The sequence below is a fragment of the Natator depressus genome, chromosome 6 (genome assembly GCF_965152275.1).
Source record: "Natator depressus isolate rNatDep1 chromosome 6, rNatDep2.hap1, whole genome shotgun sequence".
NCBI classification, from domain to species: domain Eukaryota; kingdom Metazoa; phylum Chordata; order Testudines; family Cheloniidae; genus Natator; species Natator depressus.
This window is the reverse complement of record NC_134239.1, coordinates 54,464,707-54,491,800: the sequence shown is the minus strand read 5'-3', so window position 1 is coordinate 54,491,800 and position 27,094 is coordinate 54,464,707. Positions and strand designations below refer to the sequence as shown.

Genomic DNA, 27,094 nt, shown 5'->3' with positions numbered 1-27,094 from the left:
AACTTAAGCATGGAAACATTAGTACAAAAATACCTATGGAGGTTGTAGAGCCAAGATAAAGCTTGTTTGACAATGCAGCCCCACAGACTTCTGTAATCTCTAATTTCTGACTATTTCCTTTTGTATCATTGCCTTGCACACAATTTTCAAGGAAGTTTTAAGGTGTAAGCCTATTGTGAGTTTTTAAAATTCTAAATAGACTTATTTATACTGCATTGCATGATCCTCAAATCTCTCCCTTTAAAATAATAATAATAATTAATAATAAATAATACATGATTTATTTTTATAGACTCTCCTCATGTATTCTCACAATGTAAAACCCCAATGGTTTTCTTGCAGATTGCAACAGACTGACTTGTTTTTCTTAAACAGAAGCCATAATAGGATGAATTAATTAAACCAGTGTCTTAAGCCAACGATGATCACTTGCAAGAGAGAAATAAACTGTTTACGGTCATGTGGGAAGCAATCCATGAGTATGAGGTGCAGAAATAACAAACTCACTCTGAGCCAGATATCCAGAGCTTTTGGTAACAGAAATGAAATTATTTTCTCTGACATTTATTTTATACTGACCATTAGTAGGTAGTGAATCCAAGAAGTAGGTGGCTGTATGTGAGACAGAGCTATTTCTCTAACCCTAAAGACAGGGAGGCTATTGCTGAGATCAATAAATTCAAAGCTAGATTATTGTTTTGCTCAAAGATAAACAATTGCACATTTATGAGATATCCGTTATATGTGTTTTTCCCCTCAGCACCACATCTTGTTCACTTGGGTGGCAACTGAAGTGTGCAGTAATATGCTGAATTAAGTGAAGGGCTAAATGAAGCAATTAATTCCATTCTCTCGAAGACAACAAAGGTACCATGCAGAATATAGAGTAGCTGTATTTTGACACTTCCAGCTATTTGAGTGAGAGCGAGAGAATCAAATGTGATCATACAATGTTTATTCAGGATCCATTCCCCAATCTGTTTTTGCTTGTTTTCTACCAGCTATTTGAAGCTGCATGTGGAGTAGTTGGGCTGCACATTGGGGAGCTCTACAGGAGCTAGGAAGGAATCAGTCCTCCCTGCCAGGCCATGGTGCCACATAACATCTTCTTCAGGGATGCAGTAGCCCTCATGGCCACTGCACTCCCCTTCATACCATGAAGACTAGCTGGTCAACACTTGAAGACCCCTATGCACAGAGTACTGTAATACAGGGCCACTATCACCCCACAGACACACAGAGCAGAGCTTTGCATTGAGAGGGAAAGTCACATAACTATACAGAGTGCCCAAACCCTGCTCCTTTTCCAAAATAGAACTACATTGGCTTTCCATCTGTGAAGGAGGGGACAGGATTTATTCATACTTTCTCAGTGATTCTGAGAGCAAACATAGCTCAGGCATGACAGCAGTCCAGCCCATGGAATTCTACAAAGCAGTCCTCATTTGCAATATAGTAGTGCAGGCCCTGGGGACTGCAGGTCCCAGTATGTAATACTCAGCTCTAATCCAAGAGGAAGGTTGCTCAGCATGATATGCTGAGAGCTGGAGTCCTTAAAGGCCTCAGGGCCATACTGAAAGTAAGGATGCTTGCAGTCTGTTTCATTGGATGCAAACAGGATGTGGCTCTCAAGCCCTGAGGCAAAATGACAGTGCAGCCTTTAGCAGCTTCCCTGATCTGATGCTTTGTGCTCACTCTTTGAATTTATGGAAGGGCCCTTTGTTATTTTTCTTCAGCTAGCTCTGTGCTTTTCTAGCCAAATAAGAATAATTCAAAGATGAATTGGTTCAGACATTTCAGATTTAGAACCTAAGACTGAAGTGAAAGTATTATCAGGGGAAACACACACACAATATGTTTGGGGACATTCAGAGCTCATGTTTTGGTAATTGAAACAATGGGACTCAAACTTTCTCAGCACTGTGGCTGTCCAGATCTAGGATTTTGATTCAAGATCATTTCAAAAATTTTGTTACCATTTGATGACTCTTGGGTAGCTTAGGTTATCTTAACCTACTTCCCAGTCCACATCCCATAAACTATCACTATAGTTGCCACTAATTTAGCAACATTATAGAGGCCCCAGATTTGAATGGACTACAGAGAATGAACTCCTGAACTTCTCTCCTCTCTCCTACAGGGTAGTCTTTAGAGTCAGGGATGATGGACTTTAGAATGAAAATCAGTGTGGAAGTGGGTAAGGAGAATGAATGCCTGTGGAGACTGAAGAGGTCCATCCATGTCAGGGTTCAGGCAATTAGCAAAGCAGTGGAGGTAGGGAAGTTTGCATTGTCACTGTGCTTGCTACACTTGGTTTTGATTCAACAGAGAACTTAAGTCTTAAGGCAGGTTTCAGAGTAGCAGGTGTGTTAGTCTGTATTCGCAAAAAGAAAAGGAGGACTTGTGGCACCTTAGAAACTAACCATTTTATTTGAGCATAAGCTTTCGTGAGCTACAGCTCACTTCATCGGATGCATTCAGTGGAATGACTCATCGGATGCACTCAGTGGAATGCATCCACTGAATGCATCCGATGAAGTGAGCTGTAGCTCACGAAAGCTTATGCTCAAATAAATTGGTTAGTCTCTAAGGTGCTACAAGTGCTCCTTTTCTTTAAGTCTCAAGAGTTATCAATATAACACCTACCATCCATACTAATTTACTAAATTTACTTTGAAGAATAAATATGTACATATTATTTGGTTTAATTTTCTTGGGGTGGGGGGGGTAATGAATATGAAATGGAAAATCTGAAAATCTGAAATATGAAAATATGAAATGGAAAATCTGTACTAATCAAGCTTTTCTATTCATTCCAATCATTTCCATTTACAGGGGAAAATAATGTGGGAAATAAAACGGAATTCAAAATTTAAGTGAATCTCTCCTTCCTATATTTCCTTCATTTTCATCTTTGCTTGCAATGACAAGTTCACCTCTAGCTGAGACCACAGCATTCTAACCCTGAGTACCAAAGACAAGGTGAGAAACTGTAACACAAATACAAAAACTTCCCATACCAACCTGGACCAGCATACTGCCAAAAGGTCAGGTATGATTCACAAAACTCTTCTCTGTGAAACAGTAATATAAAGACAGGTTTAAGAGTAGTAGCCTTAGTCTGTATCCACAAAAAGAAAAGGAGTACTTGTGGCACCTTAGAGACTAACCAATTTATTTGAGCATAAGCTTTCTTGAGCTACAGCTCACTTCATTGACTGCATGCAGTGAAAGATACAGTGGGGAGATTTATATACATGAAACAATGGGTGTTACCATACACACTGTAACAAGAGTGATCAGCTAAGGTGAGCTATTACCAGCAGGAGAGCCTGGGGGGAGGAGGAAACCTTTTGTAGTGATAATCAAGGTGGGCCATTTCCAGCAGTTGGCAAGAACGTGTGAGGAACAGTGTGTGTGTGTGTGTGTGTGGGGGGGGAAATAAACATGGAGAAATAGTTTTACTTTGTGTAATGACACATCCACTCCCAGCCTTTATTCAAGCCTAAGTTAATTGTATCCAGTTTGCAAATTAATTCCAATTCAGCAGTCTCTCATTTGAGTCTATTTTTGAAGTTTTTTTGTTGAAGAATTGCCACTTTTAGGTCTGTAATGGAGTGATCAAAGAGATTGAAGTGTTCTCCGACTGGTTTTTGAATGTTAGAATTCTTGACGTCCGATTTGTGTCCATTTATTCTTTTACAGAGACTGTCCAGTTTGGCCAATGTACATGGCAGAGGGGCATTGCTGGCACATGGTGGCATATATCACATTGGTAGATGTGCAGGTGAATGAGCCTCTGATAGTGTGGCTGATGTGATTAGGCCCTAAGATGGTATCCCCTGAATAGATATGTGGACACAGTTGGCAACGGGCTTTGTTGCAAGGATAGGTTCCTGGGTTAGTGTTTTTGCTGTGTGGTGTGTGGTTGCTGGTGAGTATTTGCTTCAGGTTGGGAGGCTGTCTGTAAGCAAGGACTGGCCTGTCTCCCAAGTTCTGTGAGAGTGATGGGTCGTCCTTCAGGATAGGTTGTAGATCCTTGATGATGTGTTGGAGAGGTTTTAGTTGGGGGCTGAAGGTGATGGCTAGTGGCGTTCTGTTATTCTCTTTGTTGGGCCTGTCCTGTAGTAGGTGACTTCTGGGTACTCTTCTGGCTCTGTCAATCTGTTTCTTCACTTCAGCAGGTGGGTATTGTAGTTGTAAGAATGCTTGATAGAGATCTTGTAGGTGTTTGTCTCTGTTTGAGGGGTTGGAGCAAATGCAGTTGTATCGTAGAGCTTGGCTGTAGACAATGGATCGTGTGGTGTGGTCTGGATGAAAGCTGGAGGCATGTAGGTAAGCATAGCGGTCAGTAGGTTTCCGGTATAGGGTGGTGTTTATGTGACCATTGCTTATTAGCACCGTAGTGTCCAGGAAGTGGATTTGTGTGGACTGGTCCAGGCTGACGTTGATGGTGGGATGGAAATTGTTGAAATCATGGTGGAATTCCTCAAGGGCTTCTTTTCCATGGGTCCAGATGATGAAGATATCATCAATGTAGCACAAGTAGAGTAGGGGCATTAGGGGACGAGAGCTGAGGAAGCGTTGTTCTAAGTCAGCCATAAAAATGTTGGCATACCGTGGGGCCATGCGGGTACCCATAGCAGTGCTGCTGATTTGAAGGTATACATTGTCCCCAAATGTGAAATAGTTATGGGTGAGGACAAAGTCCAGCCACCAGGTTTGCCGTGATATTATCAGGGATACTGTTCCTGACGGCTTGTAGTCCATCTTTGTGTGGAATGTTGGTGTAAAGGGCGTCTACATCCATAGTGGCTAGGATGGTGTTTTCAGGAAGATCACCGATGGATTGTAGTTTTCTCAGGAAGTCAGTGGTGTCCCTTACAGACCTAAAAGTGGCAATTCTTCAACAAAAATACTTCAAAAACAGACTCCAACGAGAGACTGCTGAATTGGAATTAATTTGCAAACTGGATACAATTAACTTAGGCTTGAATAAAGACTGGGAGTGGATGTGTCATTACACAACGTAAAACTATTTCCCTATGTTTATTCCCCCCCACTGTTCCTCACATGTTCTTGTCAACTGCTGGAAATGGCCCACCTTGATTATCACTACAAAAGGTCCCTCCCACCTCTCACCCCCACTCTCCTGCTGGTAATAGCTCACCTTACCTGATCACTTTCATTACAGTGTGTATAGTAACACCCATTGTTTCATGTTCTCTGTGTATATAAATCTCCCCACTGTATTTTCCACTGCATGCATCCGATGAAGTGAGCTGTAGCTCATGAAAGCTTATGCTCAAATAAATTTGTCAGTCTCTGAGGTGCCACAAGTACTCCTTTTTTTTAGTAGTATAAAGATTACTCCTGCTAGCATTTCTACCATATCTACCATTATGTAATGAAGAATGTTTGGTACATTAGAAATCTGTTGAAACAGAGTCTCTCTCTCTCTCTCTCTCTCTCTCTCTCTCTCTCCCTCCTTCCCCCCACATTTTGCAAGATTGTATCCAAATAGTCTAGTTGATGAGCTAGATTTGTTTATAACAAGTCAGTTTCTGATCTTGCTAGATTTTATAAGTCAAGGAGTGTGGAATCTATTCTATTTGGGGACGGAAATCTTCAAGGCAGTGGAATACCAGGTCCTGAGACAGTTTTGATCCAATATTCATTGTATTGGGACTTGGCATGCTGTTGAGTATTGTGTTTTAGGGAGGTTCAAAAGCTTAGGTCCAGAACTAACTGAACCTCTGTGCACTTTTTGCAAGAGTTGGAGTTTTAACCCATGTGTTCTAGCCAAATTCCAATGTGGGTAATTACATTTTGCCTGTCTAACTCCTTCCTTCCCCGCCCCCCAAATTTTCAGGTGTATAAAGAGTTTATTTTTATTTTTCCCTTTTTATCCTTAACTGTTGTGTAGTTTTGTTTATAATAATAAACAGCTGCCACATTCTAGTTCAGAGGTGGCTGTGTTGCAGTGGTAGGAAATAGGATTCCCACCTGTAATTTGTAAAGCAATTAGGAGTCCTTAGGACTATTAGTGTAAGTTGTTCTCATTAACCGTCCTCTGCACAACCAGGTCTGAAGGGGGGTGGGGTTGATTTAAAACTTGTGCGGGGGAGTTAAGTTCACCATATATGTTTTCCTTTAATTCTTTTGTTTTGTTTTGGTTTTTAAGATTTCATGTGACAATTAAGTACAGTTCCATTGAGGTGGGCTTTTTTTTTGAGAGAGAGAGAGAGAGCTGAAAGCAAAGCACCCTAACACTGTTAATAAATAGTTCAGCGTAAATCATGCACAATCCAGTGGACATGAGTAAAAATAGCACTTTACATTCTCACAGCTGCTCTTCCATTGGCTTGTGGCCATGCCTTATACATTTGAAAAGAACAGGGTAGATGTAAACAAAAGTGTACACTGCTATATTATCCATCAGTGTCTTTTGCACTGAAGCCTATACAGAGAGAGCTCCTTGATGAGATAGCGTAAAATAACAGGTCCTTTAGGAGGCTTTTACAATCCACAGTTGTTCTTGCAAATGGGTGATAAAGAAGAAAAAAATCCAGTTCCCCTTTACTCTGCTTTTCTCATGAGTTGGGTTCTATTTCATCTGTCCTTAGTATTATGGTAGTGCTGGCAGACAGCTTTGGAAAGAGAGTATCAATGTTCTGAGACATCGCTGTATTGCTTGTCTGATTATTGGCACAAGACTCACAGTTGTTGGTAAATACCTGGGTTTATGTGCTGATCCCTAATAGGGCTTCCATGTCCTTTGATTATTTCCCTTTCTATGTCCTTTTGTAATTTCCTCATATCTCATACAGAACCTTTTCAGTTTTACTAGTGATGTCTCAAACTTAATTTCTCTGAGTTAATATTTATCACCAAAATTCCAGAGGACAAATTTCATTCTGCCTTTAAAAATTCAGAGATCTGTAAATACACATATGCATGTGCATAAACAAGAAATAGTTGCAAATGTAAGTACCCACAGCATAATATAAAGGGTCAAATCCTGCTTACCTTACTCTTGCAATTCCACTGAAGTCCCTGGCTCTACTTATAGGAGTAAGGGCAAGCAGAATTTGCTCAGTAATATTAAAGAAGAGAACTGAGAATCATACTTTGATACCTCTGCCCTCCCACTGCAACTAATCTACACTGTACTAAACCAGATCCAAGAATCTGGTTTATTTTTTCTAGTACTAACTGGAAGAAAAATATTTTAATATCAGCAGTAACTATATATTCCCTAATATATCAGTATTCTAGTGTTACCTTTGTCTTTGTGTATCTTGCAATTTCTGCCATTTTATTTGGATTGAATCTTGGATTTTCCTCTAATAAAAAGAAACTCACCTTCTTTCTTAACTACCAATATATGAAAGAAACTTTTAAGATATCTGCATCAAGAAAGAGAAAATGCTGCAGTACTTATTTCAGAAACCTTCTTCTTTTGACCCTGACTACTTCTAATTTGGAAACCTTTCTTCTTGAGACACACTTAAATGTCAGCCAGAAAAAAACCTATCTAAATAAACCATAAATAAGAGCATACATTTAGAGGACAGTTTCATCCAGAAGGATCCAAAAGCAATGCTTTATTTTGAAATGCAGCCACCTCTCAGGTGGAAAAGCAGTAGCCATTTTGTGCTAGTCATGCTGCACAACATACTGTATTTTAAGGTTGAGAGGAACTTCTGCAGTTGAAAATGTGACCATAACACCAGAAAACCATCTGTACCTGCATGATTTCAGTAAGGCTCATAGATAATGTTCAGATACCTTACAACACCTGGCTAATAATTTGACAGATATTATCACTGCTGTCAGTCACTCTTGTGTTAACAAGATGTTATTAGAATGAAGAATTTATGTTGTTCATTTCTAATCCCTGTCTGAGTCACCTCTGCCATATTTTCTGTCTAGATGAATGGGTGATAGAGCATTTCCCTCATAAAACACCCCTACTATATGGATTAGCACAGTTAATGCTGCTTTTCCCTGAAAAAAATGCGCCAGACTCCTACAGTACACAACTTCAATCCCCTCCTTACAATGGTAAATCCAGCACCAAGGACAGCAAGGAACAGCTGCCACAATGCTGAGCATCCCTGGAACATCACTGACTGTCTCACAGCTCACCCACTTCATGCTGTTTTGCCCCTCGCAGAGATTAAGAAGAATGAATAAATCAGATACTACAGCAGGAGCACCACATACTGGGATAACATCATCCCTCTCAGGTTACTTTTATTTAAGCTGCTAGTCAACAATGCAGCTGCCTTCTGCTGTCATGTGACATCATGGCATGGCCAGTCTACACTCAGATTGAAGCAGGTTTAATTAAACGTTGACATTCTAACAGTCTCTGTGTAGGATTAACTGTTATTTTGGTTTTCCCTGTGCCATTAGCAGCATATGTAATGAGTTACAGTGAGGTGTGGAAATAGTCCTGCTTATGAGATAAAACATTCTATTATTCACCTACGGCTTCAACAAACAGAGAATTTCTCTATTCTTCCCATTGGGCCCATGGCGTCTTTCCTATAGGCACAAACATACAGTGAACACTGTCTCACAGTCATGGAAGTTACGTACAGCTTCAGCTGAAAGATGAGAAATGGCCTAACAATGATTATTTATTTACTCTATCTATAAAAACAAGTGTTTAGAAGTACATAACAAGGAAGTATTTTTCTCCCCATAACGTGCCCATTCCCACTCTCATTCAAAGGGTAACAATGTTGAATGTTATGAAGAATTATATACAGAATAGAATATTAACGGCACATTCAAGTAATTTGATGTGTTTGTTTCCAGGATGTTAGTTTTTCAAGAGTGCCTTAAAATTTCCAAATAAAGTTCATCCTGTACCTCTTTGCCAGCTGCAACACTGCCTCTGATTGTGCTCTTGTCACCACTCACAAGCTAAGTAGGGTCAAATGTGGTTAGTACTTAAATGAGACACTTCCTAGGAAAACTAAAGGTGATGGAATAGTAAAGGGTTCTCTTTCTTCTCCTGAGGGAATTCTGCACCAAAAAATAAAAATTCTGAACACAATATTTTAAAAATCTGCAAAATTCTGCAATTTTTATTTGTTAATAAATAAATGTGGAAGTGCCAACATGACAGTGGGGAGCACAGACCACTGGCTGCATGCAGGTGGGAGATCACCCTGCAGCCCCCAATCCTGGGACATGGACTCAGCACTGAGGCTGCACCCAGCTCTGACACAACGCAAGGGCCTGTCCTGTCCCAGAAACAGCCTGGGGCTCTGCCCCTCCATATCAGGTGCACCAGATGTGGGCAGGCAGGATCAGTTCAGCAGGATCAAAGTGTTGAGGGGCTTAGTGTGGGGATATCCAGATGTGGGTTGAGAGGGTTCTGTGTGGGACAGTCTGGGTACAGGCAGTTCAGTGGGAGGCCATGTGTGTCGGGGGGATCAGGATGCAGAGGGGCTCAAGAGGGGTTCTGGATGTAGGGGCAATTGGCCTATACAGGAGGGTCCAGCTGAAAGTGGTTGGGGCTCAGCAAGGGGTTCTGGCTGTGGGGGGGATGGGGCTCGGCAGGGGGGTCAGGGTGCAGGGGGACTCTCGATGCAGGGGGTGAGGCTCGGCAGGAGCGTCTGGGTGAGGAGAAGTCCAGATGCACAGGGTTTGGGCAGATGATGGGAGCAGCATCCCATATAGTGACCCCTCCCCCTGTGGCTGAAGGACTAGCAACTGAGCCCAGTGCATGATAGGAGCCACTGACTGAGGCTTCCCCATCCCCACTTCCTATCCCCAACACTGATTTACCACTCTGCTGGCTGCTCTAGACACCTGAAACAATACGCCCCACATTGCTGGGCAGGGGTGCATGCCCATTCTTGCAGCTTCTCTTCGCTTCCCCATCAGAAAGTCATTTTTCTGCAGGGAAGCAAATAATTCTGCAAGGATAATGAATTTTGTGTGTGAGTAGAGGTGCAGAATTCCCCCAGGAATATCTTTCCTGTGAGTCAGTGTGGACCCAGAGTCCTAACATGTTGAGAGGGTAGCATGTTGTGCTGCTTGGAATGTTATATTCCAGATTAAAGATGGTTGGGAATTTACTGACAAAATGATCTTTCGTTTGGAAAATGCTGATTTGCCAAAACCAGAATGTTTCATAGAAACATTTTTGTTGTGACTAACTTCTGCCAAAATACAGGCAGGGTTCCAATGAAACAATGCCTACTTGGGCTTACCTTGGAAACCTGCCTGACTTCATGCCAGCTTACTTGGTGGGCTGCTGAGAAGCCCAGGCTTGCAGGGTCTACAGTTCAAGGGCAGCCTATGTCATGTGAACTGCTTCAGAGTTGGGGATCCTAGAGCTTCCAGACTCTCTGATCTGGAGCTTGGAGCCTGGCAGCCCTGAAAGCCTTAGTTCCTGATCAAGGTTTTCAGGGCTTCTGGAGTCCCTGCTCTGTGATGGGGGACTTTCCGGGGAGTCAGGGCCATCTAGGACATCCACTGGAGTTGGGGGAGTCCCTGGGAGTTGGGCAGCATGAGGGATCCTCAGGAAATGGCTGCTCAGTTTCATTCTGGCAAAAATAAGGAAAATATTTTGACTTTCCAAAATGAAAAAAAAATGGGATTTCCATAAGAAATATTAACATTTCAAGTTTTTGTTCTTTTCAAAATGTCAGAATTTCCCACAGAATGGACATTCTGAGTTTTCGCCATCCATGTGGTCATTAAAGATTCCAGAGCATGTTTTTCTTTTTCAAGAGTTACTTAGCTGGTGATCTGGCCAAATTCTAGTTTTTATAATTATGTTCTGCAAAATTTCCGTGCAGATAGGCCTGCAGACAACATTCTTTGCTTCCTGTACAAAAGTGCTGCATGTTGTCAGCCGTTAAGCAGAAGTTGTGTTTCTCCGCCACTGCTGGATATGTTTGTTGTTGACAAAGTGATTCCTACGTAATGATTTTGGATGTATTGTAATGAAAAGTACTACAACTTCTTCTGGTTTTTTTATTGTTATAATACTTTTAAAAACATATAGATTCTTTCATATTATAATGCCAATAACAAATGAATGAGTGATCTAAGGGAATAATGGTCATTAGTTCATATCAGCCAGTCATTAGTCCCCCAAGAAATTATCTGGACTCCATCATTGTTGCTTATATGTTGCTCTAATAGGGATAACTACAATGGGATTTAATGTAATTTCCATTGAAGCTGGTTATCCATAGTATTTTAAAAGAATCAATTTAGGGTGGCTGAAGTGTAGATGTGACTAGAAAACTTTGGCACCAACTGCTAGAGAGAAGAAACCTTCACTGAGGGCAGGTTGAACTAACTTTAGAATAGTGCCTCCCTGACCTGCTAATTGTGTTTTAGAATCATTTCCTCATGCTGCCTTTTATTTCCCCCCTTCTTAACTTCATATCAGAAGATTAGAAATACATAGTAGATACTCTAGTCATGAACTGAAGCTATTTATGGGAAAGGAAGGGATGAAAAAGCAGGAAAGGTAAAGCTACCAACGGTCACCCTGTGAAAACAACAGTCTCTGACGCTGTATGGTCTAGAACAGTGGTTCTCAAACTTTTGTACTGGTGACCCCTTTCACATAGCAAGCCTCTGTGTGCAACCCCCCCCCTTATAAATTAAAAACACTTTTTTTACATATTTAACACCATTATAAATGCTGGAGGCAAAGCAGGGTTTGGGGTGGAGACTGACAGCTTGCGACCCCCCCACCCCATATAATAACCTCATGAAACCCCTGAGGGGTCCCGACCCCCAGTTTGAGAACCCCTGGTCTAGAAGCTAGGCCAAATATTTAATTGCATTCATGTTTGGCCTAGCAGTTAAAGCAGTGACCTCGGTGGGTTCAGGAATGAACGTTTGGGTTATGTTGGAAATTTTGAAAATGATATACTAGGCAAATCAACTATTGTCACTGAACCTCAGTTTGTGTATGTACAAAATGAGTACAGCAAGTGGAAAATGGGGGATGACATATTTGAGAAAATTGCTTTCCCTGTTTTTCATCAAAAATTCAAAATTTCAACAAAAATATGTTGACATTTTGAATTTTGTCAACCAGCTGTCAAAATGAACTTAATATTTTGCCAGTCTGAACACTCAGGAGACATGCCATTCAGGTATAGATTAAGTGCACATCTCAAAACATTTCCCTCAAATATTTTTTTCTCTTGAATTGAGGGAGGCTAAATGAGTTTATCCTTTTGCATTCACTTATTTATAATATCCTAGCAAATGAATTGTAATAGAAACAGCAGATAGGAGACTGATAAGAGAGAATGTTCTTAGAAAATACATTTCAAATTTGTGTGAGTTTTTATTTATTACTTTTGTCATACCAGAAACCTGAGTTTTCTGGTTCAAAAAAATCATAAGCTGCCATAACCAGACTAAATTCATCTAATAGAATTAACCACTATGAATGATTCATTTAGCTCTGTCTCCACATCAGTTTTGAGGCACTCTTGAAAGGGAAAGGGACAAATGGGTGTTGGAAGTTTGTATGGCTGTTGTGTGTCCTCTGCCCATTCCTTGGGTGAAGAGTGATGGGCAGTCTCCAGAACTCTAAATCCAGCACCTTTCACCAGTACTAAAATTGTGTATTTTTTTAAAGTAGAGATATTAAAACTCTTTGTGCAGTCCTGATTGTATTGATAATCCATTCCAAATTGGCAAGGAATTGTGAACATATAGTTTTTAATATTTCAGGCTGCATTTCTCAATAGTTAATTAATTGTGAACTTAGAGCTTGAAATGTTGCACTGATGATTGGGCAATTTTAAAGATGAAACTTGCGCAACAAAACCTGGGAATTCTTGTTCCAGCACTTGGAAAGTCCTCCTGATCAACGACCTCTTTATTTCTGACTTCCTTCTCCCTGAGGATACCTGGTTTTCCTCATTGGACTTGTCAGCTGTTATTGCCATCTCATTTAGTAACCTCTCCTCTCACTTCCTGCTCCTATGGCCTCAGTGGCAGCTTTGGATTTCTCCTCTTCCCCTCTGACTGTTTTCAGACCCTTCCCTTTCCCCCCTCTTCATTTCAGTCTTCACCTTTCCTCTCCCTCCAACTAGCTACTACCTCTTTTCTATTTTTTTAAAAAATCTGACTGTGGTGGCTGGCTCTCTTTTTGTCTCTCACCCTAATCCTATATATACATCCTGAGAGATTTAAATTTCCATATACTCATGTCTTTGATTTTTCCCTCGGAGGTCCCCTCTCATTAACCTCCTCACCAGACATGCCAAACCCATGGAAAAAACACAGAAATTGAGCTTGTTTTTGGCTTAATTGGCTTGTGAGTTGCTTGTTTTTGGCTTGTAGCTTGTTGCTTCTTTTTTTTTTTTTTGATTGGCTCCCAGAAATCAGGGGCGGGGGAGGGACAAGCAGGGGCAAGGGGGGGAGAGAGTCTGGGGTGCACAGTGGGCCCACCACTGTCCCAGACTGCATGCCGGAGGAATCTAGTCACATAGAGTGTTGGGGTTCTTAGGGATGGGCTTGTTTTGGCCTTGTTTTGAAATAGGATTAGCTTGATTTTTGGCTTCTTGTGAAAGTTGGGGTGCTTATTTACCACGTGAAAGTTGTCAACTGTGCTCCTCACTCAGTCTCCAGCTTTGGGCTGATTCCCCTACTAACTGTCGTGGTCACTCTCTTAAAGTGCTAGTTGTTCAGTTTCTATTAATTCTATAAATTCTAGACCTGGTAGAATAGTAGTCAGTGAATTCTAAACTTGTTGAATTGTGACCCTTTTTCAATTCATGAAGCCTTCGCAGGCCAATCTTGATTAATAATTTATGTATTTATTTCAGTGGCTGTTAGTACCCTGACTCACATTACCAGATGCTTTACACAAACACAACAGTGAATCCAGGGCCTGGAGGGTGACAGAAGCATTTCCAACCAAGAGACCTGCCTTCACTTACAAGGCTTCTCGTTGTTTGTGTGCTCTGCACTGTGCTTTATGACAGTTGCTCTGAGTAACCCTCACACAATGAATAATAATGTGTCATAGCTGCATCTCATCAGACCTTCACTCTCACTCCTACTTCTGTGTCTAACAGACTCCTCTACTCCCACACTGTTGTGAGACAAAGGGCCAACATATATTTACATTCAACCAAAACATGGAATCCCTGTCCCATATCACTTACAATCCACAGGCCTCATCCCATGAGTTACAGGGTAACTATCCTATAACAGTGGAAATTGAGGGTGCTCCGCAGTGCTTTTCAGAATCAGGACCCCAAAGGTATGGGTGGGTACAGTACAGAACAAACAATCCAGAACAAGCAGAGTGGTTGTGAGTTCACTGCACTTAGGATGCATAATGAAACAGGTGTTTGAAGATTTTATTAAAATGGAGAGGGAGAGTGCTTAAAATCTTACATTTTCTCCATCCCAAAATAGCTGCATGTTCTCCCAAGTAAATTTGAATCTTCTAGTGCATTGTCAAAGGCACAATCCCGCTGCACATTCCTCCCATACTGAATTATTTTGCTGACCAGAAACTTTAACTACTGAAGAATAATCCCTCTGTGCACAGTCTCCCAGCTCATACTGCATGCTGATAACAGGCTAATTATCTTCTGCTCAAAGGAAATAAGCTTAACACCTTCAAATGACAAGAAAGAAGCTGGGGCAGGGGGAGAGGAAAGAACCACCATTGTCCTGATATCATTAAGATGACTTGAAAGATACTGATTATCTTTCAGAAACCCCAGGGTAGGCTTGGGAAAGCCCCAAAAGCTTAAGCACTAAGCATATATTCTACTTTCTGTGGATATATTAACAAAACAAAAGCATTCTTGTTTGAGGGTGTCTCCAAGATTCACCAACGTAAAGTCAAAGAGAATTAAGTGCCTAACTCAGTTAGGCACTTTTTGTAAATCTGAGTGCTGATCTGCAAATGTAGGCACCTACATACCTTTATAAATCTGGTCCAAAGGCTTCATTTACAGAATAAAGTTAACAGAGGTAATAGGTGAGTTTCATATCTGATATATCTCAGATTTGAAAGAAACAAATCTTTGGAATTTATTAGTCAAAAAAGAAACCCCATTTAAAATGTTGCTCAGTATAGCCCTGAATTTCAAAAGGGCCACCTGTTACATAAAAGTATGTGCATGTATGTTTGTAGGATCTATATATGTCTAGAGATTGGAAGAGAAGATTGCAGTGGTAGGTTCAAGGCCTGGCCCACAACTACTGTGGCTCTAGTCTTTTCATTATTGATCAAATATTTTTTTAAAAGATCTGTGTTCGGTGATTATGGCAAGTCAAAAATTACTTAAGGGAATGGATTTTTTTTTTAAAGAATACCAGATGTTTGGAATGTTCTTTTATAAAAATAGATCTCCTCATGCAATTGTATTGCTCCTAACATATCTTGTAAATAAAGGTTACATAAAATGTTGCAAATGTTTAAGGCAAGCATTCTGGAGATAGTCATGCATATATACACAATACATATAAACAAACAAATAAATAATACACAATAAAGAAAGAACCAAACCAAATCTTGGCTCTAAAGCTGTGCAGGGAACTGGAATCTCCGTTCACCAGAAATACTGCAATTTCTAAATTTGTTTTCATTCCAAATTGGAAATAAATTTGGAGAGAGCATGATTTCAAAATGAAAATCAAAACATTCTGATCTGAAATTGTTGAAATGGGATGTTTTAATCTTATCCAAATGGTTTTCTTCATTTTTTTTTTTAAACAAAGATTCATTAAAGTTCACACGTTCCTCTAGAACAATGGTGGGAAACCTGCAGCCCGTTGTCCACACTCGGCCCATCAGGGTAATCAGCTGCCGGGCTGCGAGACAGTTTGTTTACATTGACCGTCTCAGGCACTGTCACCCACGTGCCGGTCACCGCTTCCCACAGCTCCCATTGGTCGGGAATGGAGAACTGCAGCCACTGGGAGCTACAGGCGACCGTGCCTGCAGACGGTCGATGTAAACAAACTGTCTCGCGGCCCATCAGCAGATTACCCTGACAGGCCGAATGTTGCCAACACCTGCTCTAGAAAGTTTTGATTTTAATGAAATTGCATTTTCCCGTGAAAAGATATTCTGATGAAGATTTTTCAACCAGTTCTACATCCTAGGCTTTGGGAAAGGTCACACTGGATCTGAACTTTGAGTGTAGCTACTATCTCTACAATGAGTTGAAGAGAAGATTGGATTCAAATTCACCTGAAATTTTGGAAAGTTCTGACCTGGAATGAGACATGAACATTGCAGTCCAGAGTTATTTCTATTGTGCAGACTCATGGAAAGAGGAGACCTATTCCAATCTGCAACACTTCCAGTTTGCAATACCATACACCTCTTGAAGCAGTATAGAACTTCTGATAGAGTTTATATATATATTTGTATAGATCCTGCTTCTTGGCCAAATGCTAGCGATGATATAACTTCCTCTAGAAGTCTCAGAAAAGGTTTTCAAAAGTGATGAGTGGTTTTGGATGCCAACTTAAGACTTTAAATGGGCCTTATTTTCAGAAAGTGCTGAGTTTCTGGAAATCAGGCCCCTTTAAAATGTCTCAAATTGGAGGCACCCAAAATCACTAGTCACTTTTGAAAATTTTGGCCAAGGTGTTTAGTTTCCTGAGAAGCAAAAGATTGCTTCCCCTTACAGTAGCATTCCTATCTACTGTCAAAAGACTGTCAGTGTTGTAATGTATGGTATTTGCCAATGCATTCTAATCTACTACATGGCAGCTAAGTTTATCAGCATTGTAAAAGGAATTCCACACTACTGAAGCAATGAAGTGGAAGCCATATGTAATAGTGAGGAAACTCAGTTCCAGCATAAACTAGTGGAGAAGGAAGGGGATTATTACAGAAAATGACAAAGAAAAAAAAATTCCTGCAGGTAGTGAGAGATGCCCAAATTCCTACTTATATGGACCAAGCCCAGACTTTCTCATATCACAGACTGCACTTTCCTGCATTGTTGTGTAACCAACATGTGCAAACTTGTAATATCTGTGTGTCTTTCCTTGCAGGTGTTGATGCCCTCTTCATCACCAGAAATCATCCTCTTACAAAGCAGCTCTTCCCTAGATCTTGAAGATCAGATCAGATTTGTTAAGGTAGGACTGTATGTTATGTTGCACGAGGAAAAGTGAGAAGGAAAGATGGAGACAGGGAAGAAAGAACCAGAAAGATCTATGTATTAAAAATAATGACCTAACACATTAAAACCCTATATAGTCTCATTATTTTCACAAACCTGGACTGAAGAGGCTTCCCATCTTATTATCCTGAGACCTAATGGACAAACAGAATAGAATGAGAACAGTTCACAACAGCCAGTTCCTATTATACCTTTTTAGAGAACCCTGTCTTAGTAGTATCTATATATATACGCTTATATCAACTATATTCCCCTTGCTCATTCCAGAGTATATGTTCATATTTTTCCCCATGTGTGTTTGTATTGCACATGCTAAAGAAAATCAAGATGTATATTGCTCGGATAACAATCCAATATTCTGGCATATCATGAGCAGCTATATATCACTTATATATATCCTATCCGTCTGTCTGTCTATCTAAAATATGACTCAGGAACCTTCCTGTAACCTCTGTGAAGCCCAGATGATTTAAATACATAGTAGTTCCAGGAGTATATTTCAACACTGTAAGGCTAATCTGATTTCTGAACACTAGAAAACCATGATGCATATATTTGAAGAAAGGAAGATAGAGAAAATAAAATAATGCATTGTGAAAATTTGGATACAAAGCACAATTTTAATAAGAGTGAAAGAATAGGAAAGTGAAAGAATAGGGAGCTGGCCACTGTGTGGCCAGCTCCCTATTCAAGGTTAAGGCTGTTCTTTTAACTATATTTTAATACATTTGTGTGCACATATGCAGAGCCTCACATCTCTCTTCATTGTGGGCTAAATCCTAAGGCCTGTACTCAGTTTTTAATTGGCGATTACTCAGGCAAACACCTGTTAAAGTACAGGCATGTTATATAGCATACACAGATCTCAAAGCATTTAACAAAATCAAGGGTTGGTCTATTCTGGGAATTTACATCAGCATTGCTATGGGCCTTGAGGGTGTGAAAAATCCAGTCTAGTGTCCTATTCACTCGACCACACTGCCTCAAGAATTGGCTATTAGAAAATAGTGTACAGTGCATGAACATTACACTTAGGCTTGACAGAATTTGATTATTTTTATAATTTTTTACAGATAATATTGATATTTAGTTTTAAGCATTTAAAATAAATTTTCAGAGTTGTGTAAAATTATGGAGTTTTAGCATTTTGTATTTATTTAAATAAATAATTAAGTCAGACAGTTATTTAATGACAGTCAATATTGCAATTCAAAAAGTGAAAGGACAAATTGTCAACATCACATGTCAAAACATACCAATTATTTATCCTTAAATCAACAAATCAGACATGTTTTTGCAATTCATTTGCTAGTCCATTTGTAACAAGCCTAATTCAAAAGTCTAAATCACTAGATTTTGACACAAATATGTTTCCAGGCATTTTTTTTTCTTACTTTATCTGTAAATGTTGATTATTATTGATGGAAATATTTTTATCAGTTTGTGTGTGTACAGTGAAATGGATATTTACCAACATTTATCATTAAAAATATAATCTTTCCAAGCATAAAAACACTATTTTCAAATCTTAAAACTTGAACATGTCTAAACAAAGTTTTGTCTCACATGCCAAAGGCACTTTTGCTTGTTGAGGATGAAGTATATGCTAGGTATGACAATTTTAAAGAGGAGACTTCTTTAATTTATATAGACAGAAAAAAAGTCTCTGAAAATGTCTTAAATGTTGGGAAAATACCACTTATTTTATGTTGAGAAATCTCAAAAAAAGGCCAGATAGAATTTTGTCTGATCTCCAAAAATTATGATCATATTTTGGGCTTAGAACATATTGATAAAATTTCAATCCAGAGGTTAATTTATTTAGAAAGTTATAGCACTTGAAAATAGAGGCTTAAAATGAAAGTATCTTCTAAACTACTGTGAAGTCTAACAACTTTCAGCTGTGAGTACTTGAAAAGAATACAGGAAACTTCACCTAGAGCAGATGTGTAAGACATAGTTATTATATACTTATGCCATGAACATTTTTCCTCTTGGCAGGGATCTTCTCTATCTCTGGCAAGTTATTCAGATACAGACCGTTCCTGTTTCCTCACTTTATACCTTTCTTCGAGGGCTTGCATTGATGCCTGCAAAGCATTATCCCTCTGGATGATGGGGACTTTGGAACCAGCTATTGTTCCTTCATCCTTGGCTCAGAGTTCTCTGTTAAACAATGTGAGGCCCTTTTCCTCCTCAGAACACATCATTCTGAACCTGTGCTGAGCAAGGAAACAAGACAGCAGAACTTAGACCTATATATCTCCTGCTTGGCACTGCAGAGCAACATGGCTGCTTGGTTGTCTTCTCATGAGTATTTTTAGGCACATACAGTTAAGATTTGATTCTCAAGTAAATAAGAATTGTATTTTCCAGTCACAATAACTTCTTAGGAGAAAAAATTAAGATGTCTGAAACATCCCCTTTGATGTCAATGCATCATATTCTTGCGACTTTAAAAACATAGGGGAAAAATTGCTGTCACTTTTTAAGTAAAAGCGATAATTCCTAAAGTACTCTATCATTCATGTCCATGTCTTCTTGTCTTAGGGTTTGCAATCTTATGAATGCAATTTAGTAGCAACAGAGAGCTATTCTTCCTTTTCACTCTACTGACATTTACAAAAGCACCTATATATATGTAGAGGATGGTGCATGAACCATTAAGGGCCAAAATATATTCCCATGTACACCAAAAGAAATCTGGAGTGACTTCACTGTATTCAAAGAAGTTACTCCTCACTTACACCAGTGTAAATGAAATCAGACTCTGACCTCAGTGGGGCTCCATCTTGGTGTAGGAGTCCACTGCTGTGTGCCTCATACTGAAGGATCAGGACTTGAGGCTGCAAAAGTGTCAAAACTTTGAAGTGGGAAATTTTGAATGAAAACATTTGGCATTTGGTTACAAGCCATTTCGTGAATCAGAACTTCTGTGGATTTATGTGGAAAATAGGGTCATTTATGAGCAGGGCTGGCTCCAGTCACCAGCTTTCCAAGCAGGTGCTTGGGGCGGCAATTAGAATGGGGCGGCAGTCTGTGTCCCGTGGCAGCAATTCGGCGGCAGCTCAGCCACTTTCCCCACTATGGCGGCAATTCGGCGGCCGCTCCACCGCTGCTGTGGCGGCAGCAATTCGGTGGCGGCTGCTTGGGGCAGCAAAATTGCTAGAGCCGACCCTGAATATGAGAGCAAATTCATCAATGTCCACTCAGAAAATTGTCCAAAAATGACATAGTATAGGAAATTTGCAAAACGTGGCCATTTCCAAAAATTCAGAATGAAATGGAAAAACCTTTTGTTCTTAATTTTTTTTCTTCAGGGTGTGTGTGTGCATGTACACAATTATCGTTGTTTGCTATGACTACCACTGTGAAGGCACATTTTGTCTGCCACTACGCCTTTGACCTTTGGAATGACTTTACAATTTGGAGAGCCCCAGATTGCCATGGTGGTGGGAATCAAGCTATGTATTTCTTCTGTATCTACTTTCATTGTTGTAGGGGCAAATTAAACCAATTTGTGATATGAATTTAGTAAAGGACAGAGAGTCCCAAGATGTCATTTGTGTAATTTGTACCTAATGCCTGTCCAATTTAGTACATACTGCTTTGCCCCGCTCTTTCAGCACCCCACGTTGTTGCGGGGGACACCTATCCTGCTTATGCCTAACTAGTCGAGGTGAGTAAAGGACTGACCCTGAATCACCTTTGTTTTTTTTCATTTACGACATAGCCTTTGTCCGTTGTGATAACTGTAGCAGTAAAGTTGGAGCAGAAGTTATTAAAAGAGAATATTCTGAACAAAGATTTCAACACAGAGAAAGAACCTATGGAGATCGGACACAACTCAAAGTCACATGAGAGGAAGATGTTTTGGATGAAATTCTGGCCTCATTGAAGTCAGTGGGAGTTTTGCCATCGATTTCCATAGAGCCAGAATTTCACTCATTGAGTATTAAGAAGACATTTTTACACGCCAATTTTCTGATTATATTCATACCATAAAGTTTTACAGACCTGACCCTTTAAATGTCTAGGCAACTTCAAATCCCATTAAACTCAATAGGGCTTGAAGGTGCTTAGCACCCTTTCAGGGTTGAGCTCTTATGCCTTAAATTCATAGGGACCTAAATTTATTTTAGTAAAACCCTGGACACTAGACCTCCCAATTTGGTAATATTACAGCCCAAAGAGATGCTTAGAAACAAATTGACTCTCTGTATTTCTTATAACTTTGTCTGTTTATACCCTTTCATTAATGCAGTTTTTCTTCACTTAAATATTAAGGACATATTTCTCCTCACAGATCCACAGTGCTCATCTTTGTTGCTCATTCTGTTCTCATTCTATGTGCAGTCCTCTCAGGTGAAAAAGAGAACCTCACTGCAGATTAGAAAGGAGAATTTTGCCCCAAGAGTAGAGGGCTTTTTACTTTCTTTCACAAAACTTTCAGTCACTAAATGTTAGGTCCCTGTTTCAAAGAAGCTTGGATGCCACTGAATTCCTTTTCACAGATCAGCTGATCTTTCTATGCAGCAATTTGTGTCCCATTGAAGAATAGTGCACATTAAAACCCAGACATTTTTAACTGCCAATTGTGATATTTGTGTCTGCAGCTGTCCAGTTGGATTAGCAACACAAGATTCAAAAAAACATTCTGAGAATTTCACTGTGTGAAGTGGAATCAAGTTTACAAGGAAGATATTTACAAATGGAAGATGCAGCATCTGGTATTTTCCTTCCAAGCAAATATTTTATGGATTCATAGCTTAATAGCGTTTAAGGACAGAGGAGACCAACAGACCATTTAGTCTGATCTCCTGAGTATTTCAGGCCATTAAATTTCACTCTGTTATTCCTGTATTAAGCCCAGTGACTTGTGTTTGACTTCTCTTAACCCACCCCTGTGTTCCAACAACTGTATAGCTGTGAAACCGAATTTCACATTTGGGAACTGTGAATAGGATGAGATTAAATCTCAAATGAGCTGGGGGATCCTTATATATACAAAACAGTATCTCTGAACTCCTAATGTTGAAGGCTTTGGAGCTGAATTTGGTATTACTCACACTGGAGTAAACCAGTGATAATCAGTGGAATTGTATATGTGTAACATTAGTGTGAGTCAGATCAAAGTCAAGCTTTGATTTTCTTACTGTATCACAATCTCCCTAAAATATACTGTTGGATTCTCACCATCCCTTAGTTCCTGAGACAAGCTGTTAAGTTAATTAGAGTAGAAAGGGCCTAATGCAAAGCCCATTGAAGACAATGAAAAGTTTCCCACTGACTTGACAGATTTTGGATCAGATTCAGGCAGTTTTCTTTCTTATTAAAAGTATCAGACTGAAAAGAACCAAAATGACAGTGATGTTTCCATGCACAAATAACTTCTTGTCAGCAATGTTTTATAAGGAAGGAGGATTATTTTCCAGAGTTGCTTTTGTGACTATATACAAGGAAGGTGAAATGTAATTGTATCAGAGCAGATAGATAGCTCTGAAACTGCCTCTCACTGTCCTTTTTATTAGCAACATTGTTTAATTTTCCTTTTTCACTCCTCTCCCTATACTTCGCCAGTTTTTACACTATTTCTTTCCCCCTCTTCAGGCTTTTCTGACTGTGCAGTTGATGTCTATCTCACCCTCTTTATCCGCAGGTCCGCATTATATTAGAATATTTGCTTTCCCAGGGACTAAAGATATTTCTCTTCCACCAAATGATTGACAACTTTGAGTATCCAGTCTTTTACCTTTAACCATTCTCAATGCCACTCCGACATAGAAGTTCAGTTCTTTAGCCCCAATTTCCTGCCAATAAGGAACAATTGTGTTATTGCAACCTGCAGTTATGTTGCCAGTCACATCAACATTTGCTGCACATGCCAGTAAGCATTGATATTCTCCCTTACCTAGGATTGGGGAGATCAGTTGATGAGAAACAAATGTGAGTTGTTTTAGTCCATTTGTCAGAATGTTACTAGTTATCTTCACTAATCAACCTCTTGGTCCTTAAATGGAACTGGAAGTCATTGAGACTATGATTGTGGCCTTTGTCCATGTGCATCACCAGCTGCAGGATAATGGACTTTAGCTGCACTGTTGCAGGAGGGGTCTGTGGATCCCTATGAGCAGCCAGAACTGCTAGTTGTCCAGGGGCTGCATCTCCAAAGCATCCATTTAGGCCACAATGTGCGCCTTCATCATTCAGACAGCTGCTACCCTCCTTCAGACCTTCCTTCCGCCTAAATGGAGCAAAGGTGAATGACCATGTAAAGATGAAAGATGAAACCAGAGTACATATATCCCTAGCCACTTCCTTCCCCACTTGGCCTTGTCTGTGTCAGTATTTGTGCTTTGTAAGTGTGTGGATGGATGGCTAGGTGTTATTCTATTCCTTCCACATGATCCAAGATATCTCCCATGGTACTTCCATGTGAAATGTAGAGCTATTGTAGAAGTGGATTTTGCAAATTGATCTGCAGGGAGTTGTTGGCTCCTGAAAGTTCCATGCAAAGAGAAAGATTGAAGACTCAAAAACAGCATAAAACAAACTTGAAAAAACAATTAGTATAAAGTGTCGGGGGAAAAAAATATTTCACCCAACCAAATTTGACCAACTTGTAACCATTTACTTGCCTGATGGATATATGAATTGATGAATGATTAAATGTGCTGATAGTTTTTAAAAATATGCTTTAAAGATATTTGGCACCTAGCTGACTAACAAGCCTGGAAACCTGACGATTTAATTCCAGATTGCTTTGAGGTTATGTTGTGAGTGACTAGTCATTTTATTGTCTTTGTTTTATTTGTTGATCAACTATAGTTAACATATTAAAAATAGAAATTTTAAAAGAGGAAACCATAGTTTTAGTCTACATGAGAATGGCTATACTGGGTCAGACCAATTGTTCATCAAGCCCAGTATCCTGTCTTGTGAAAATAGCCGGTGCCAGATGTCTCAGAGAGAGTCCCCAGAACAGGGAAATTTATTAAGTGATCCATCCTCTGTCATCCAGTCCTAGCTTCTAGAAGTCAGAGGTTTCAAGACACCCAGAGCATGGTGTTGCTTCCCAGACCATCTTGACTAATGGCCATTGATGGACCTACCCTCCATAAATTAATCTAATTCTTTTTTTGATTCAGTTATTTTTTGGCTTTCTCAACATCCCCAGGCAATGAGTCCCACAGGTTAACTGTGTGTTGTATGAAAAAGTACTTCTGTATATTTGTTTTAAACCTGCTGCCTTTTAATTTCATTGCATGACTCCTGGTTTTTGTATTATGCAAATAGGTAAATAACACTTACTCACTTATTGACTTTCTCCACAACATTCATGATTTTATAGACCTCTATCATATCCTCCCCTCATTCATCTCTTTTTCAGTCTGAACTTTTCCAGCTCTTTTCCAGCTCTTTTCCAGTCTTTTAAATCTCTCCTTGTATTTAATCTCTCCATACTCCTAATAATTTTTGTTGCCCTTCTCTGTACTTTTTCCCATTCTATTATATCTTTTTTTGAGATGGGGTGGCCAGAACTGCACTCAGTATTCAAGGTGAGGGCATACTGTAGATTTATAGAGTCGCATCATGATATTTACAGTCCTTTATCTATCCCTTTCCTAATAGTTCCTAACATTCTGTCAGCTTTTTTGAGTGCCTCTGCCATTTGAGCAGATGGTTTCAGAGAACTATCCACAATAACTGCAAGATCTCTTTCTTGAGCCGTAACAGCTAATTTAGATACCATCATTTTGTATGTATAGTTGGAATTGTTTTCCAGCATGCATTACTTTGCATGTATCAACATTGAATTTCATCTGTCATTTTGTTGCCCACTTACCCATTTTGTAAGATCGCTTTGTAAATCTTTACAAACTTTGGATTTAACAATCTTGAGTAATTTTGTATCATCTGCAAAATTTGCTACCTCACTGTTTACCCCTTTTCCCATATAATTTATGAATATGTTGAACAGCACTGGTCCCAGTACAGATCCTTGGAGGATCCCACTATTTACCTCTTTCCATTGTGATAACTGACCATTTATTCCTATCCTTTGTTTCCTATCTTTTAATCAGTTACTGATCCATGGGAGGACCTTCCCTCTTATCCCATGACGTCTTACTTTGCTTACAAGCCTTTGGAGAGGGACCTTGTCAAAGCCTTTCTGAAAGCCCAAATACTATATCCACTGGATCAGCCTTGTTCACATGTTTGTTGACAACCTCTGAGAATTCTAATGGTGAATTTTCCCTTTACAAAAGCCATGTTGCCTGTTCCCCAACATATCACGTTCATCCATAAGTCTGATAATTCTGTTCTTTACTATTGTTTCAACCAATTTGCCTGATATTCAAGTTAGGCATACTGGCCTGTAGTTGCCAGAATCATGTCTGGAGACTTTTTAAAAAAATTGATGTCACATTAGCTGTCTGCCGGTAATCTGGTACAGAGGCTGGTTTAAATGATGGGTTACATACCACAGTTAGTATTTCTGCAAATTCATCTTTGAGTTCCTTCAGAACTCTTGGGTGAATACCATCTGGTCCTGGTGACTTATTACTGTTTAATTTATCAATTTCTTCCCAAAGCACTTCAGCCTGGGATAGTTCCTCAGATCCGTCAACTAAAAAGAATCGCTCAGATGTGGGAATCTCCCTCACATCCTCTGCAGTGAAGACCGATGTAAAGAATTTATTTAGCTTCTCCACAATGGCCTTGTCTTCTTTGAATGCTCTTTTAGCACCTTGATTGCCCAATGGCTCCACTGATTGTTTGACAGGCTTCCTGCTTCTAATGTATTTTAGAAAAATTCTGTTAGTTTTTGTGTCTTTTGCTAGTTGCTCCTCAAATTCATTTTGGGCCTGCCTAATTATGCTTTTATACTTGACTTGCCAGAGTTTATGCTCCTTTCTATTTTCCTCAGTAGAATTTGACTTCAAATTTTTAAAGGATGCCTTTTTGCTTCTAACCACCTCTTTTACACTGTTGTTTAGCCATGGTTGTTTTTTTGTTTGTTTGTTTTTTTGGTGGTATTACTGTTTTTGTTATTGGGATATACATACTGTTTGAGCCTCTGTTATGATGTTTTTTAAAAAGTATCCATGCAGCTTGTAGGCATTTCACTCTTGAAACTGTTCCTTTTAATATCCATATAACTAGCTTCCTCATTTTTGTGTAGTTACTCTTTTTGAAGTTAAATGCTACTATGTTGGGTTTCTTTGGTATTTCCCCCCTGTAAGGATGGTAAATTTAATTACTTTATTGTCACTATTACCTAGTGGTTCAGCTATATTCACCTCTTGGACCAGATCCTGTGCTCCACTTACGACTAAATCAAAGATTGCCTTTCCATTTGCGGGTTCCAGGACCAGCTGCTCCAAGAAGCAGTCATTAATGGTGTCTAGAAATTTTATCTCTGCATCTGGTCCTGGTTCCTAGTAAATATGGGGATAGTTGAAATTCCAGATTATTGTTGGGTTTTCTGTTTTTGTATCTCTCTAATCTCCCTGAGCATTTCACAATCACCATTCTGGTCAGATGGTCATTAGTATCAGATGTGAAGGTATATAAGCATGGAATTTCTATCTATAAAGATTCTATGGTACTGTTTCATTCATTTAAGATTTTTACTCTATTTGACTTTGCTTTTTTTCACATATAGTGCCACTCCCGCACCAGCATGACCAAGTCTGTCATTCCTATATATTTTATACCCTGGTACTCCCGTGTCCCATTTATTATCATCATTCCACCAAGTTTCTGTGATGCATATTATATCAATATCATTGAATACCAGGCACTCAATTTCATCTGTCTTAGCATTTAGATTTCTTTCATTTGTATAAAAGCACCTTATAAAATTTCTCAGTATTTATTTGTATTCCTTTGTGATGTAATTCAGTGGGACTCTCTTT

The 27,094-nt window shown here is 39.5% G+C and overlaps 1 protein-coding gene across 3 annotated transcripts in view; it reads left to right on the top strand.

Moving 5' to 3' along the window:
* Window positions 1–27,094, top strand: part of LRRC4C (leucine rich repeat containing 4C) — an 860,187-nt gene that overhangs the window by 681,331 nt on the left and 151,762 nt on the right. For all 3 annotated transcript variants that reach the window (XM_074955297.1, XM_074955295.1, XM_074955296.1), the window contains one exon: window positions 17,041–17,127. The gene's annotated coding sequence lies outside the window, so the exon portion shown is untranslated. The remainder of the gene's footprint in view (window positions 1–17,040; window positions 17,128–27,094) is intronic.